Source organism: Oratosquilla oratoria, chromosome 42 (assembly GCF_046742065.1).
Source record: "Oratosquilla oratoria isolate Oo_2021 chromosome 42, ASM4674206v1, whole genome shotgun sequence".
Taxonomy (NCBI): Eukaryota; Metazoa; Arthropoda; class Malacostraca; order Stomatopoda; family Squillidae; genus Oratosquilla; species Oratosquilla oratoria.
The window spans coordinates 22,598,335-22,615,834 of NC_134818.1; the positions used below are offsets into that span (position 1 = coordinate 22,598,335).

General features: G+C 44.9%; 1 protein-coding gene across 4 annotated transcripts in view; it reads right to left on the minus strand.

Moving 5' to 3' along the window:
* The window catches only part of LOC143021430 (uncharacterized), a 254,274-nt gene that overhangs the window by 20,986 nt on the left and 215,788 nt on the right, over positions 1-17,500 (minus strand). For 2 of the 4 annotated variants that reach the window (XR_012965990.1, XR_012965989.1), the window contains exon 4: positions 17,216-17,465. The exons of the other annotated variants lie outside the window; for them this stretch is intronic. The gene's annotated coding sequence lies outside the window, so the exon portion shown is untranslated. The remainder of the gene's footprint in view (positions 1-17,215; positions 17,466-17,500) is intronic. 4 annotated transcript variants of the gene reach the window in all.

A 17,500-nucleotide genomic window follows, 5' to 3' on the forward strand; every position in this document is an offset into this window, starting at 1 on the left:
TCATCACAAGCCCTTGAAGTTTCATTACAACAGCAAACCACGCACGCGCAAATGTGCGTGTGCTTTTGTGTATGCACACTTGCGCTCGCGCGCGCGCGTGTGTGTCCTTTGAATGAGCTCTTTTCCATGGGCTTTCCACAAAATAATCTGTTCCTCCTTACAGCTTGCGAGGAACTCCCCCAAATACCCGGCTGTGCACCACCCGTAGAGTAAGTTTTTGTGAGAGAATTCAATGTAGCGGACTGACATTGGAAGGCCTTGTGCTCATTGGTTGTCTTTCTAGCCGTTGCTAAATAGGAAATAGAATATCCTGAAGGGATGAGAAGTCTGTGTTCAGGCCAAAGACCACTTAGCTGGTTCTCAGGCTGACTTCACCTGTGTTCAGAATGGCAGATGTCATATATGGTAACTACGAGATCGAAATCTAGACGCTAAAGGCTTCTTTCTTGTTTATAAAAATTAAGGTGACTAGAAAAAAACATATTTTATAGGGTGATAAATAATATGCGTGGCTTAATTTTTTCCATTCTTTCGTTTTTGAAAATAACTATTACCTTACTTTCGATGCGGATACTGTGTGACCATGTTGAGAAATACTCAAAATATCAAGTTTTATCCATGTATCTCTTTTCCAATGTTCTTCCCGTTAAGAAATAGCATTCTAAACTAATTTTCATTGCAGTTCTTTGTAACACATACCAGTTGAAAAAAACAAAGATCTAATTCCTGGATAAGGTAAACCTCAAATTCTAAAAATTCATATAAATGTCAATCAATATTTCGACCGGTATTTCTCTTGCAGGAGACCCGCGGTCCCCAGGGAACAGGTCACGGTTACCGATTTATCCTAAAGGTCATTAAGTGAAGAGATTCTGTTTTTTCTGGAGTGAATGAGTGTAGGGCAATGTAGTATAATATACAGCGTTTTCTGCGATGGCTACATCCAGAAGATTTCGTGTTTGTTGCAAGACCAATTCCGTACTGGTACTCTTTCATTGCTGGGTGATGACCTGAACGTAAACGTAATATGGTGATGAGTTCCCCCTGCAGGTGGTCGCACTAAGGCCAAGCGGGGAAGGGGGGGGGGAGAAAAACCCCCAGACGACACAATGCTCCCGAAAGGAAACTAACAATCAGCCCACCGTCTCACATTCACCAAGAGGGATGAACCCGAGGGGCCGGTACCTGATTTTTATTCACCATTCTTATGGACCAGAATCGTTTATGGGTAGATGCATCCGCGCAGTCTCCATAGTCTTCAATTTTTGAAGAATTGTTGACGACAGCCTTCAAAGGATTCTTGAATTATCTTTTGCAATAGTTTACAAATGGCTAGGTACTAGCTATGGCCCTAGTAGCGCCTCGTATCGAGCTATTTACAAGCTTTGAATGGGATGGTTACGCATAAACAGTAAGTTTTATGGCTGTATGTGGACGCTAGTGTGTTTGGTTTGTTGTTTGCAGGCTCTGAAATAAAATCCTCGCCGTATTAATAGATTTGTAGATATGCAGAGCACATTTGAGTAGTTTATTGTCTTTCCTGTAGTCTTTGAATTTCTAGGCCAACATACAAGAGGTTAAAGGTACGTGGGTGGTGAAGAATTCTCCTAGAGCAGCAGAAAACCTGTGTGAAAGCAGTGCAAAGATGTATGCCATAGACACGTGGGAAAATACAAGCGCGCTTGAAGACAGGTGTCATGAATGAGCAGTGATGGCGCTGGCAGCCGCCGTCCGAGAATCTGGTAGGCAACCTATCAAATGACTAGTCATTTGTTCTTCAAACTTATAGGCACAAACCTTCATAAGTTTCCGTTTCCTCGTGTTAACGTTTGCAGTTCCCGAAGAACAACATTCTACGGACTCGTTTTCTTGTAAGCTGATGGATATCAACCACCTCAGTCTGACCAAGGTAAAGAAATAGTATACTTCATAATTCCTAAATGCCTACAAGACACATTACCTTATACAGTGGCTTCCTATCCTCATATCTTGAAGAGTCCCGCCTTTCTGAGCCCTGTTGTTTGTTTGTGTTTTTCGTTGTTGTTATTTTGATTTGTTGTTTTGGTTGTTGTTTTGGTTGTTGTTGGTGTTTTTATTGTTGTTGCTGTTGCTGTTGTTTCTGATGCTATTGTTGTTGTTTTCTGGAAGGGGGCGCAGCCTCTTTCAGGGATAAATATCGTTTAGTCTCCAGCCCATGACGCCAAGTCGTGCTTGGTCGCTTAGGTTCCTAGAATCCTTCATCTTTAGCCCGATGCTCAAAGACGTTGATGTGCACATTTCCATTTGTTCTCTGCCTTCCAACAAGTCACCGGACCATGTCTATTGGCTTCACCAGCAATCTCTCGGCCATCAGAATCCATTCGAAAATAAACTTGATGCTCATTTGTCCTTGAGTACTCGCCTCGCCTGCTATTGAATATTCAGTATTTCTCGTGTTGGCTATCTCAAAGACGAGTCGCTGATTGGGTCGGGCTCGGTTGCCTTGGGTTATGGGTTGGGCGGGTGAGGGAGGGAGAGAGGGAAGGAGTGGGAGTGTGGGGGGGATGGTAGGAGGAGGGGGACTGGGAAGCTACGGGGTCGAGGCACATCGTTTCAACAGAGGGAGGGTCCCGTGGGTGTGGGGAGGGACGGGGCACTAAAATAGTGAAGGACAGGGCGAGGGGGCAAGGGGGCGAAGGCCGGAATGGAAGGAGAAACATGCAACGGCGAATAGGTGAGGCAAGAGAAGAGTAGGGCGCAGTCGAGAAGGTAAGAAGGAAGGAATGAGGAGAAAGGAGAGAAAGAGGGGATGGGGGTGGTTGGGGTATGAAGAGAACGAGGAAGGAACACAGGAGAGGAGAAAAAAAGTGAAATGTGAAGGAAGGGGGCAAAGGTTTGAGTAAGATATTGGTTGGAGGGATAGGGGGAAAGAGGAATGGAAGTGAGGACAGAAGAGACAAATTAAAAAGGAAAGGGGTTAGAAAACATGGAAGATGGGTCAAATGAAAGGTTGGGGGCGCCAGCAGAAAAGGAGAAAGAAAATAGAAACGAAGCGAGTAAAAAACGAACAGACAAACAGGCAGGCAGGTGGACAGAAATATAGACAGACAGATACAGACAATGACACAGATACAGAAAAAGACAGATACAGACTCTAAGACAGATACTTGTATAGACACACGCACGCACACACATACACACACACACACACACACATAACACACACACAACACACACACAACACACACACAACACACACACAACACACACACACATGCACACACACACACAACACACACACAACACACACACAACACACACACACATGCACACACACGCACACACACAACACACACAAACACACACCCGCACACTGAAAAGGAGACTAGAATGAAGGTTGTAATTGAAACAAATTCTGAAAAATAGGCATCGTGCTAAAGAAGGGGGGTAGATTTTTTATTTATAAAGAACGCCATTAGATGCTTTCATTATTCATCCATGGGGTGAGTAAGGGGGCACCCAAAGAGAAGGAAGTGTTGAAAGCACCTCTTTTGACGTTTACATCACTGTAGTAAACTATGGTTTGTTCTCGCGAAGGGCATAAAGGATTAGCTGACCGAGTTTTCCTTTGCTGAATGATTTCTCACATTTGTTTAATGACCAACATAACTCCCTTGGTCTTTATTTTGGTCTTCGTCAAAGGCTTTTTTTCTGCGGCAGGATGCCTCGAGTATAGGTTAAAGTTGAAACAATTTCATGTCGTTAACTATTGTTTCTTTAGTTATTCCCAAAAAGTTTTTGTCTTAAAATGATGCATTTAGAGCCTGAAAAGAAGTAAAGGGCTTTGGATTTTGTTTAGACTGAAAAAGGGAACTATCCTATCAGTGCCAGTGCCGACTCGTTCTGTTGTTCTATTGAGCCCGTCGTCGTTCTGTCTACCCAAAGACCCTCTTTCCAACATCGATCGAATTCCTCCTAAGCCTACTTAGTACTAGAACCTTCTCTCGGCTCTTCTCTTGACGTCGACGCCATGATGTTTATCAGCACAGAAGCGCTGGTGAAGCAGAACAAAACTGGTCTCAGGTGCCACAATGTCGAGGGAGGGCGGGGGAAGGGTCTGTGGCTGGAATAGCCGAGGGTGGAAACCAAACAAACAAGCAAGGAAGCAAGAAATCAGGCAGGGAAGCAAAAAATCAGGCATGCTTTCAAGAAGGTTAACAGGCAGGCAGAAGCATCATGTGTACTTCTAAAGACTGTTCCTGAGAGGAAATTGTTTTTGGTGGCTGTGAATTCCATCTCGATTGAGGGCTGTCATCTTTTGTTGGACCTTGTATGCTCTTCTTCATTTTAATCTTCAGACACTTTTTAGGCCTTTGTTTTGGCTTGTACCAGAAGACGATTGCAGTCAATTGAGAGGAGGATTCTGAGGACATGAGGAAGGGGTCGCGACCCACTGAGACCCCATTCCGGACCATGTCTGCTGTCTGCCCCTGAGCAAGAGCATCAACAAAAGTATCTGTACAACCATCTGCCGGCATTAGCCAGAATAAAAAAAATAGCTACTGCAGCGAATGGTGGGAGAGGTCGAGTATCGGGAGTGGACGTTCTTGAAAAAAAAAAAAAAAAAAGCTACGAGAGGGTAATTCAACACTAGCCACACGTAATGCTTCTAGACCAACCTTTAAATTACACTCGCCCGTAGACGTTGTTTTGGCTAAGCCGTCAGGAGATCTCAGTTCATACAAGCGGGCACGGGACGGGCCAGGTCAATGTGGGTAGAGGAGGGAGTCGTGTTGAAGAGGTTAAAGTGACCATCATGAAACTCTTTACATATTTTGTTTTGGCTAAAATGACAGACTTCCATTCGGGTTGGGATTGAATATTGTGTTGAAGGTGCTCAAGATTAAAAGCCTCATCAGCTAGGATAAATGTTGAAATGATTGGAGAAATAGTAATTGAATGAAAAACTATGATCGCTCTGAGGGTAGATGCGAGGAGCTAAAAACCGAGTTTATTTTTGCTCCTTTTTTTTTTTTTTTTTTTTTTTAACTCAAGAGTCCCCCTCCTCTCCCATCAGCCGAGGAAAATAATGCCTGAAAAGAATTAATCAATAAAAGTATGCATCTGAACTGAAGAATGCACTGATCAGAGACTGGGGGGTGGGGGATGATGTCAGTGGAAGATAATCAGAGCGAGGAAAGAGATGGGAAAGGGGAATAGGAGACGGGGAAAGAAGGTGGAGGAGGCATGGCGAGTTAAGGAACGGTGAAATGGACAAATGTACGAATAACTGAACCCGTTCTTCAACAACGATAACTTCAGAGATGTTGGAAAAAAATAATTATAATAGTTATTGCTGAAGATAAGAGAGGAAACAATACAAAAGAATGCAGTGAGGAATATCAGAAGAAAAACTATTAACTTGGAGAGGGGCGGAGAGAAGGGCGGGGAGGGTAAAGGGGAAGGAAGGAGGGAGAGGGGAAGGAGCTGGAAGACGAGAAGAAGAGGGGATGGGCACCTAATGTATAAACTGGTTCCTCGTAACTTGTTGTGTTGCCTCTAGTCACGCCCCCCAACCTCGTGTCAACACATTCACGCCCACGATCCTTCGTCAGTAGATGGTCCTGGACTTTTCATTAAGTGCTAGTCTGGAATGAGCCGTGTTGTGCTTATTTTCCATGTACTTCTTCATGGCGCCTTTTTTGGGGGAAAAGGTGCGACTTTTTTTTTTAATGAACCCTGTTGTGCTTATTTTCCATATACTTTTTCATGGAGCCGTTTTTTTTTTGGGGGGGGGAAGGTACGATTTTTTTTTTTTTTTTTTGAGCCATGGAAGTCATGATAATGTGCGACGTGCGGTAGTGACACTCACCGACGGGGCAATCAATTCCATAGATGATACTGACTTTTTGGAACGGGAGGCTGGGAGGCTTGCAATTGTCGTTCAATACTGGGTTGTGTGTTTGGATAATTTTCAAACCTTATGACTCGCGTCGCCTTATAATGGTCGAATCCGTGAGCCTTTATCAGGAAAGATTATTCATCAACATACGGCCTACAGTAACAATCCTGCTCCTAAGCAGTTGACGAATTCAAATCAGGTAATGAAATGTCCATCATCAGCCATCAATACCATCGCTACTTTCGGGTACGCATGGTTATTGACCACAGTTCTTGTAAGGTGCCCTCTTTCAGTGCACATATTGTACATAAACTCCTGTATCCACTTGTAATATCCCTGTATGAGATACTGACTTCATGTTTTATGTAGTCGATATTCTAGGGAAATTAGTAACATTCCTACCGATAAAGTCACTCAGCTTTCCTTTTTAATTGGAGAACAATCACCGGTTAAAAAAACGCTGAGCACTTAACTTGTATTTCCCTGTTTTGCTACCCACTTAAATTCTAACTTTACCACTTCTATTATACTTTTTCGGTGTAATGCTTTCCCAAGGAATGAAGCGCTTTTTATTGCTGACAAAATACTTGTAACACTTTTCCTCCTTGAGGAAGACCGCAGACGGTAAAGAGAGGTCTAGGAGAATAAAGAGAGATTAATGGTTCAGATTACCTTTTGGGTTCCTCCCCAACAACCTAACGCCTTTCCAAAAATGTGCTATTAAGAGATAAAGAAAAGCTTTAGTACACGCTCAACAGTGCCATTGTTGCTGTTGATGTTATCAATTCTTCCAGTCAACTAGGCCTCTTCCCGAAATATTCTTACACACATACATACACACATTCAAATTTGTAATACATAAACACACACACACACACACACACACACACACACACACACACACACACATTGTATATATATATATATATATATATATATATACATACGTATATATACATATATGGAAAAGGTGGTACAGAAACGCGGGTTGGAGCGAGAACACCTTTTCCATTCATCTGTCTTACCTTCATAGCAACACACACACACACACACACACTATATATATATATATATATATATATATATATATATATATATATATACACATATTATATAATTTTATCGACCACAATGCAATTTATTTCTAAGCCATCAACATCAGAAGAACCGTGGAGGCACATGCAGAAATTGAAACGTGGTACGTCCGAGAGCTCGAACCTGCAGCCAGCACGTGACCAGTGCTTATAGTGACTTAGATCATTACACCATTAATAGATGGTCTTAGTGACTTAGACCATTACACCATCAAGAGATGGTCTAAGTCACTACAACCACTGGTCACGTGCTGGCCGTAGGTTCGAGTCCTCGGGCGTACCACGTTTCAATTTCTGCATGTGCCTCCACGGTTCTTCCAATGTTGATGGCTTAGAATTAAAGTGCATTATGGTTGATAAGAAAGTATCTCTAGTCACTGGGACCCATTCAGTGTTGTATACAGACACACACACACACACACACACACACACACACACACACACACACACACACACACACACACACACACACACACACACACACACACACACACACACACACACACACACACACACTTAGAGACACTTTTATAAATGCTGTTCCAAGAGGTTCAGACCTGACCAACCCCATTCACCACCCCCCACCCCCATCCCCCTCAACCTGTCGTCCGCCACCTTGCACCTACACTCTTGTATCTAGACTATGATACACTCATCCCAATTCATTCACGCCAACACTCTCATGTCTTCTTGCAATAACCTTCTTCTTACCTGAATTTTTAAGCACGAACTCCCCCTCTCACCTCCCCCCTACACCCACTCTCACCCCCGTACTCCCCCCTCCCCCCCGCCCCTTCACGCTCGCCCCCCACATGCCACAACTCTCACGCCCGCATCCTTTACGACCAGGTTTCATGTCAGGGCTGAACCCCGCTTAACATCCCCCCCCTCCCCCCTCCCCCCGCCTGCGTCTCAAGTTGGTCACACCCGCCCGTTGATTCTTTCGTTCCCTCGCCCTGAAAAACAACAACAACAACGACGACGACATCGCGTGTTTGTATCCAAAGTTCCACCAGCGGTCTTCAAGACCTCGCCCTCGTCCTCCGACTGACGCCACGACGGCTTCATGTCCAAAGTAGGACGACGTCTTTCGCCCTCCAAGGAGGAGGGGGAGGGGGAAGGGGAGGAGGGGAGGGGAAGGAGGAGGAGGAGGAGGAGGAGGCGCCCACACAATCCACCCGCCCCTCCTACATATACAAACCAACCTATTATTGCCGAATTTACTCAGTAGGAAAAACAAACCAGCACGAGACTCTCCAGAATATTACGAAGTCAGACGCAAAAAGGAAAAAGGAGTAAGAAGAAATAAGAAAGAGATGGAAGAAAAAGAATATGACAAGAAAGAAAAGGTTAAAAAATAAACAAATAAGATAAACTGAAAAAGAAAAGAACAAGAATAAAAAATAGGAAAAAATAATTAAAAGAAGAAAAGAAGAAAAAGAATAAGAATAAGAACAATAGTAAAAAGAAAAATAGGAAAAATGATTAAAGAAAAGAAGAAAAAGAAGAATAAGAAAAGGAAGAAAAAAAGAAAAGGAATAGAGGAAAAAGAAAATAGGAAAGAAAAAGGGAAAAAAGAAGAAAAGAAAAAAAAAGGAAGAAGAAAAGGAAAAAGAAAAGGAAAAAGAAAAGGAAAAGGAAAAGGCAAAGGAAAAGGAAAAAGAAAAGGAAGAGTAAAAAGAAAAAGAAAAAGAAAAAATGAAAAGAAAAAAGAAAACAAGAAAAAGAAAAACAGAAAAGTGAAAAAGAACAATAAGAAAAAGAAAAAAGAAAAGGTAAAAATAAGAATAATAAAGAGGAAAAATGAGAAAAAGATTTAGAAAAGGAAAAAGAAAAAAGAAAAAATTAAGAAGAAAAAAGAAAAGGAAGAGGAAAAGGAAGAAAATATGAAGAGGAAAAGAAAAAAGAAAAAAGAAAAAAGAAAAGAAAAAACCAAGAAAAAAGAGGAAAAAGAAAAGAAAAAAGAAAAAAACGAAAAGAAAAAAGAAAAGAAAAAGAAAAGTTAGATGAAAAAGAAAAGAAGAAAAGAAAAAATAAAAGAAATAAAGAAGAAGGATGAGAAGGAGAAGGAGGAGAAAGAGAAGAAGGAGAAGAAGGAGAAGGAGAAGAAGGAGAAGAAGGAGAAGAAGGAGAAGAAGGAGAAGAAGGAGAAGGAGAAGAAGAAAAAGAAAAGAAGGAGAAGAGGAGAAGAAAAAGAGAGAGAAGGAAGAAAAGAGAAGAAGAAGGAGGAGAAGAAGAAGGAGGAGAAGAAGAAGGAGGAGAAGAAGAAGGCGGAGAAGAAGAAGGAGGAGAAGAAGGAGAAGGCTGAGGAGGAGGAGGAGGAGGAGGAGGAGGAGGAGGAGGAGGAGGAGAAGGAGGAGGAGGAGGAGGCGGCGAAGGAGAAGGAGGAGAAAGAGAAAGAGAAGGAGAAGAAGGAGAAGGAGAAGGAGAAAAAGGAGAAGGAGAAGGAGAAGGAGAAGAAGGAGGAGAAGGAGGAGTAGAAGGAGAGGGAGAGGGAGAGGGAGAGGGAGAGGGAGAGGGAGAGGGAGAGGGAGAGGGAGAGGGAGAGGGAGAGGGAGAAGGAGAAGGAGAAGAAGTAGAAGGAGAAGAAATAGAAGGAGAAGGAGAAGGGGAAGAAGAAGGAGAAGGAAGAAGGAGAAGGAGAAGAAGGAGGAGAAGGAGAAGGAGAAGGAGAAGGAGAAGGGGAAGGAGAAGAAGGGGAAGGAGAAGGAGAAGGAGAAGGGGAAGGGGAAGGGGAAGGGGAAGGAGAAGGGGAAGGGGAAGGGGAAGGGGAAGGGGAAGGGGAAGGGGAAGGAGAAGGAGAAGGATAAGGATAAGGATAAGGATAAGGATAAGGATAAGGAGAAGGAGAAGGATAAGGATAAGGATAAGGAGGAGAAGGAGAAGGAGAAGGAGAACCATACAAACTTCCGTTGAGACTAGTACTCATAGAACTAAAAGAGAAATGCAATCTTGTACAGAAGAAGCGTTCATAAAAAAGACAAAAATACAGTGAGAATATAGAGAAACGTTTGGAGACCTTTGACCCAAACCAACTCCCATCCTTAGAGCAGAGAGTGAAATATGAGTGACCATCCAGGAGGCAAGCAAAAGACGCATCACAAAAGGCAACATCCCCTACTATACACAAGAGATAGTCACTCTAAAGAAAAGAAAATTAACATAAAAAACAAACATGATATGATAGATCAAGAAAAAGAACAATGAGAGTAATGGAAAAAAATCGTCAAACTAATAAACAACAGGCAGAAAGAGATATGGAAAAAACAAACAAATACGATATATGGGAAAGCAGATAAACAATTGTGGAGGGAAGTAGAAAAATAGATATAAATAGATAAATGAATAGATAAATAAATGAATAAATAAATAAATGAATAAATAAATAAATGAATAAATAAATGAATAAATAAGTACGTAAATAGATCAATTAATTAAACAGATAAAGATAAATTAATCAATTAATTAAATAAATAAAAAAAGCAAACTAGTAAGAAATAGATAAATAAAATAAGATAAAAACTTCTCCCCACCCATGAAGCAATTGTAGCAAACCAAGGTAACATACTATCACCAAAACACCAATGTAACGTCAACAAAAGTTTCAAGCTTACTACGAAAATTCAAACCAGTCATAGATACTACCATTCCCTTAACCAAGAAAGATGTAGATGAATTAATAAAGGAACTGGAAAACTATTATACCAAAAGCCCAGACAGAGTTTCAGACATCCACCCACTTCGGTCCAATAACAACAAAATATTAAATTGTTATCCTATCACTCCTGACTGCACAATAAAAATCTAGCTGTCTGAGAAAGAGCTCGCATAATACCAATATAAAAACCAAATAACTTGAAAGAATCTGCATCCTACAGAACAATTTCTTTACTATCCACTATGTCCAAACTTATTGAAAGATTAATAGGAGAAAATGACAGGTACACAGTTCTATGTAAGAACCCCACTCACCCATCTCATCCTATCACAGAATCAATCTAGATATAACCACCAAACTGAAGACACTAAACACCTTATCCTACACTGCCCCACACTAGCAATTCCTAGTCAACAACAAAACATTTCCTCCCTGAGTGACCTCCTATGAGCTTCACTTGTGGTTGTTGCCGGTTACCTGGGGGCCTTGGGTCTCCTGCACGAGAGACTTAGTGTAACGGATTGATTGGCGGATAGAATGTCTGATCAACTTCTCTTTAGCAAGTATTAATTCTTTCCTGATTGCTGTCAGACTATTTCATTCCTCTCCGTGGTACGCCTCTCGGTACCGAAGGGGTCATTTGGATCTTGAACTTTTGAAATACTAAACCCAAGTCTAACAAGCGCCATCCGCCCACGTCGCCTCCTCATCCTAATACTTCTCCTCTTCTTTCTCCTCTTTCTCCTCCTCCTCCTCCTCCTCCTTTCCTTCCTCCTCCCCCTCTTCCTCCTCCTTTTCTTCCTCCTCCCCCTCTTCTTCCTCCTCCTCCTCCTCCTCCGTCTCCTCTTGGCTTGGGTGGCCTCGAGTCCCGCTTGTTTGTCACCACGGGCCGTGGCAGTGGCAGCATCGCCCCCTCCCCCTCCCCCTCCCCCTCCCCCTTCCCTCTCCCTCCCCCTTCCCTCTCCCTCCCTCTCCCTCCCTCTCCCTCTCCCTCCCTCTCCTTCTCCCTTCCTCTCCCTCTACCTCCCTCTACCTCCCTCTCCCTCTATCTCCCTCTCCATCTCCCTCCCTCTCCCTCTCCCTCCCTCTCCCTCTCCCTCCTTCTCCCTCTCCTTCTCCCTTCCTCTCCCTTCCTCTCTCTCTCCCTCTCCCTCCTTCTCTCTCTCCCTCCTTCTCCTTCTCCCTTTCTCTCTCACGTCACGCCCACATACACACCGCCTCCGTGCGTGCGCGCGCGCGCTCGCGCAGTTACCTACGTGACATCAGGATGCTGCCGTCCTGGCCATGACATCCATGACAGCATTGCGCCCTCGGCATCACCATCCATCCATCCATCCTTCAGTCCTTCAAACTATGCATCCATCCATCCATCCATCCTTCAATCCTTCAATCCCTCAAACTATACATCCATACTTCCATCCATCCATTCATCCATCCATCCGTCCATCCATCCATCCTTCAATCCTTCAATCCCTCAAACTATACATCCATCCATCCATCCATCCATCCTTCAATCCCTCAAACTATACATCCATACTTCCATACATCCATCCATCCATCCATCCGTCCATCCATCCATCCTTCAATCCCTCAAACTATACATCCATACTTCCATACATCCATCCATCCATCCATCCGTCCTTCCTCCCACTTTTCCATCCTCCCTCCCTTTCATCCTTCTTCCCTTCCATCCTCCCATTTTCCATCTTCCCTCCCTTCCATCCTCCCTCCCTTCCATCCTTCCTCCCTTCCACCCTTCCTTCCTACAACTCCCTACCACCCCCACCACCCCCACAATCACCACAACCACCACAACTACCACAGAATCACAACCACCACACCAACCACCACACCAACCACCACAACCACATCAATCACCACCACATCAACCGCCATCCCTACCACCACATCAACCGCCGTCCCTACCACCACATCAACCGCCGTCCCTACCACCACATCAACCGCCGTCCCTACCACCACATCAACCGCCGTCCCTACCACCACATCAACCGCCGTCCCTACCACCACATCAACCGCCGTCCCTACCACCACATCAACCGCCGTCCCTACCACCACATCAACCGCCGTCCCTACCACCACATCAACCGCCGTCCCTACCACCACATCAACCGCCATCCCTACCACCACATCAACCGCCATCCCTACCACCACCACCACCACCACCCCCCCATGCGACACCGGCACGGACAACCATCACCACAGAAGAACACCTCACGTTGTCGTCGCCGCCGCCAAGCAACGCCGCGCCCCACCCCTGCCACTACGGGGCACACGGGTTTAAGACCGGGCATTAAGATAAGGCATCGTCGGTCGGAGGGTCCTCCTCCTCCTCCTCCCACGGGCGGCGAGGAAGGAAGGAAGGAATGGCCGATTGAATGAATGGGCGAGTGAATGAATGAACGAATGGGTGGACGGATGGGGCAGGGGTGGATGAGAGAATGAATGAATGAATGAATGAATGAATGAATGAATGAATGAATGGGTAGATAGATGGATTAGATAAACAACCAAATGAATTAATGGATGGATGAAATGATATTAGAATGTGTGGGTGGATGAAAGAGCAAACGAATTCGTGAATGGTAGGAGTTAAATAGATTTATCTAAAAAGAATGAAGTACGGTGCATATAGCTTAAATATTAATGAATGAATGAATGACTGACTGACTGACTTATTGGCTTATTGGTTGGTTGGCTAGTTGACTGGCTGGCAGCATGACTGATCCCCGCCCGATTGATAACTGACTGACTGACTGACTGGCTAGGTGGCTTTCTGGCTGGCTGGCTGGCTGGCTGGCTGGATGACTGACTGACTGACTGATTGACTGACTGGTTGGCTGGCTGACTGACTGACTGACTAGGTGGCTTTCTGGCTAGGTGGCTTTCTGGCTGGCTGGCTGGCTGGCCGGCTGACTTACTGACTGACTGGTTGGCTGACTAACTGACTGGCTAGTTGGCAGGCTGGCTAGCTGGCTGACTGGCAGGCTGGCTGGCTGGTTGGCTGGCTGACTTAATGAGTGGCTGACTGGCAGGCTGGCTGGCTGGTTGGCTGGCTGACTTAATGAGTGGCTGACTGACTGGCTGGCGGCTGCCAGACAGACAGGCAGAAAGACTGACTGACTGACTGACTGACTGACTGACTGACTGACTGACTGACTGACTGGCTGGCTGGCTGGCGGTAGGCTGGTTGGCTGACTGACTAAGTGGTAGACAGACAGACAGACTGACTGACAGAATGACTGACTGACTGACTAACCGACTGACTAACCGACTGACTAACCGACTGACTAACCGACTGACTAACCGACTGACTAACCGACTGACTAACCGACTGACTAACCGACTGACTAACCGACTGACTAACCGACTGACTAACCGACTGACTAACCGACTGACTAACCGACTGACTAACCGACTGACTAACCGACTGACTAACCGACTGACTAACCGACTGACTAACCGACTGACTAACCGACTGACTAACCGACTGACTAACCGACTGACTAACCGACTGACTAACCGACTGACTAACCGACTGACTAACCGACTGACTAACCGACTGACTAACCGACTGACTAACCGACTGACTAACCGACTGACTAACCGACTGACTAACCGACTGACTAACCGACTGACTAACCGACTGACTAACCGACTGACTAACCGACTGACTAACCAACTGACTAACCGACTGACTAACCAACTGACTAACCGACTGACCGACTGACCGACTGACCGACTGACTGACTGACTGAATGAATGAATGACTGAATGACTGGCTGGCTGACTGGCTGGCTGACTGACTGACTGGCTGGCTGGCTGGCTGACTGACTGGCGGCAGACTGACTGACTGACTGGCGGCAGACTGGCTGACTGATTGAGTGGCTGGCTGACTGGCTGGAGGCTGACAGACAGACTGACTGACCGAATGACTGACTAACTGACTGGCTGACCAAATGACTGACTGACTGACCGAATGACTGACTGACTGACTGACTGACTGACTGACTGACTGGCTGGCTGACTGACTGGCTGACTGACTGAGTGGCTGGCTGACCGGCTAGCAGCTGGCTTATTGACCGTTTTGCTGACTGATTGGCTGACTGACTGTCTGGCTGACTGACAGGCTGACTGGCTATCTGGCAAGCTGATTAAATGACTGGCTGTCTGACTGGTTGGTGGTACGCTGAGTGGCTGGGTGACTGACTGGATGACTGGCTAGGTGACTGGCTGGGTGACTGGCTGGGTGACTGACTGGGTGACTGACTGGGTGACTGACTGGGTGACTGACTGGGTGACTGGCTTGTGGTAGGCTGACTGGGCGACTCACTGGCTGGCAGGCTGGCTGGATGACTGGCTGGCTTGTTGATTGGCTGACTGAGTGTCTGGCTCACTGACTGAATGGCTTACTGGTTTACTGATGGACCGACTGAACGACTGACTAGCTGGCTCATTGAATGGCTAGCTCATTGACTGACTGGTTCAATTAACAGACTGACCGGCTGGCTGACTGAATGACTGACCAACCGACCGGCAGACCGACAGACCGGCAGACCGGCAGACCGGCAGACCTACCGAGAGACGGACTAGCCAAATAAAGTAATGTCGGAGAGATGAATGAACACAATAGATAAGGAAATTGAGATGAATACATTACTTCGTGGATGAGTGAACGAACGGATGAATGAATGAAGGGATGTGTGATGAATGAAGTGATGGATGAACAAATTAGTTAAATAATTGACGATTGATTGCCTGAAGGAATAGTGAAATGAATGGTCCATTTATTGAATAGATGAATAAATGATTGATTAAATCGAATGAATGAATGAATGAATGAATGAATGAATGATGGATAAACGAGATAACGAACAAAGAAATAAAGGTAAATGTGGAGAAAACATGCAGTGAATAATCACATATATCGATACATATACAGGAGTAAATAAACAAGTCTGTAGAAATTACATCTGACGAAGAACTTGTACTGATGCATTCGTCAGTGATGAATAAACATCCAAATAAAGATAACACGCTGTGCATGACTAACACGCTGTGCATGACCAACAAAGCGAATGCAAAGCGAATGCATCATGAGCGAATTAATAAATGTATGAAGCTATAAAGAAACACACAGTCACCTCACAAACGAATGAATGACGAGCCTGGAGTCACAGACGGAGGGAGTGGTTGTGTTAATGAAGGAGGAGGAAGAGGAGGAGGAGGAGGAGGGGGTGGGTAGCTGAATGGGTGGTTAGATTTGAGTAAGAGGAAAGCTGGCTGAACGAACACAAAGATGAAATGGTGATGAATGCGGACAAGCGCGCTTGGAGGAAGGGCCACAGAGTTGAGAGTGTGAATTGAAAGAACGCATCTCCAGGGTGGGGGGAGAGTATGAGAGTGGGGGGGTAAGGGAGGAGGTGAATAGGGGGAGAGGGAAGGTAGGGAGGGAGAGAGAGATATTAATGTACCTGCAGGTGAGATGACAGAAGGTAGACAGCATATGAACTAGCCTAACCTTCAGCACTGACTCAGCGATGCACTGTCTCGGCTAACGGCATGACCGGCAGTCGATTTATTTCAAATGAACGAGAGGTGGGTAGGTGGGTGGTGGTGGGAGGGAGGGTGGATAGACGAGAATAAGGACGCATCAGGGTGGAAAACACGTAAAAGAAAAAAGAATGAAAAGAGTATGAAGAGAGTAAGAAAAAAGAGATTAAGAAGAGAGTAAGAAGAGAGTATGAAGAGAGAATGGAGAGAGAGAGAATGGAGAGAATAGAGAGAGAGAGAGAGAGAGAGAGAGAGAGAGAGAGAGAGAGAGAGAGAGAGAGAGAGAGAGAGAGAGAGAGAGAGAGAATTTTTCATGAGATCACGGTGTTCATCTCCGGCGGTGACGTCAAGAGAGCTCGAGATCAGTTTGAGGCTGGATCTGGAACCGAAATGGACCTGGAATCCATTGCCCAAAGTACGACCGACACAGCAAGTGAACCTCGGAGTAAAAAAAAAAAAAAAAAAAAAAAATTAACTAATCTTTGGTCACACGAAACGTACGGTTATGATATTGTCATTTATCAGCGACTTGTTTCATTAATTATTTATTTATTCTTTCATTTATTCATTTGCCAATTTATCTATTTATTCATTTGTTCTATTTTGTTTGATCTTATTTCATTATATTATCTCATTTTATCTTATAGCATTCTATTCTTTTATGAGTTTGGGCAGTTCCCACACCCACTGCAGTCCCATTCCACGCCCAGGATTGTGCATGGGTGGTTGACTGGTTGAAAATTCATCTATCCACCCATATTTTCTGTCCACACGTCCCCAGAAATAGTATGGCATACTACACACATTTTGTTATGGAAAACTCAGCGAAAGGATTTTCGCCCTTCCCTTCCTAAGCTTCTCCAACCCCTCAACAATCCACAGCCCATACCACGATCTCAATACAATCATTTGGCGCTAGCTGAAACAGAATTTCTAAAAAAAAATGTCATTATGACGATGAAGTTCGTGAGTGAGGAAGCGGGACCATCAGGTGTGAGCAAAGGGGCTTACATATGAAGGGACGAGAATTCACTTCTGGAGTCTAGCTGCGTCGGCGTCGGCGTCGGCGTCAGCGTCGAGGTGTTTCGTGTGATGCCCGGCTATATGAGAACAGGACGGGGGATGGGTGACCTCCTGGGGCCGATCGATCAAAAGCCACTTCAGACCAGAGTCCATCACCTGGGCTGAATAAAATCACCTGAAGTCCTTCTTTAGAATGATGTAGGTCGCCATGCTGATTGGGGTGGAGAGTCAACGGTCTCTGGTGGCAAAGGGGAGGAGGAGTATTTTGTCAGA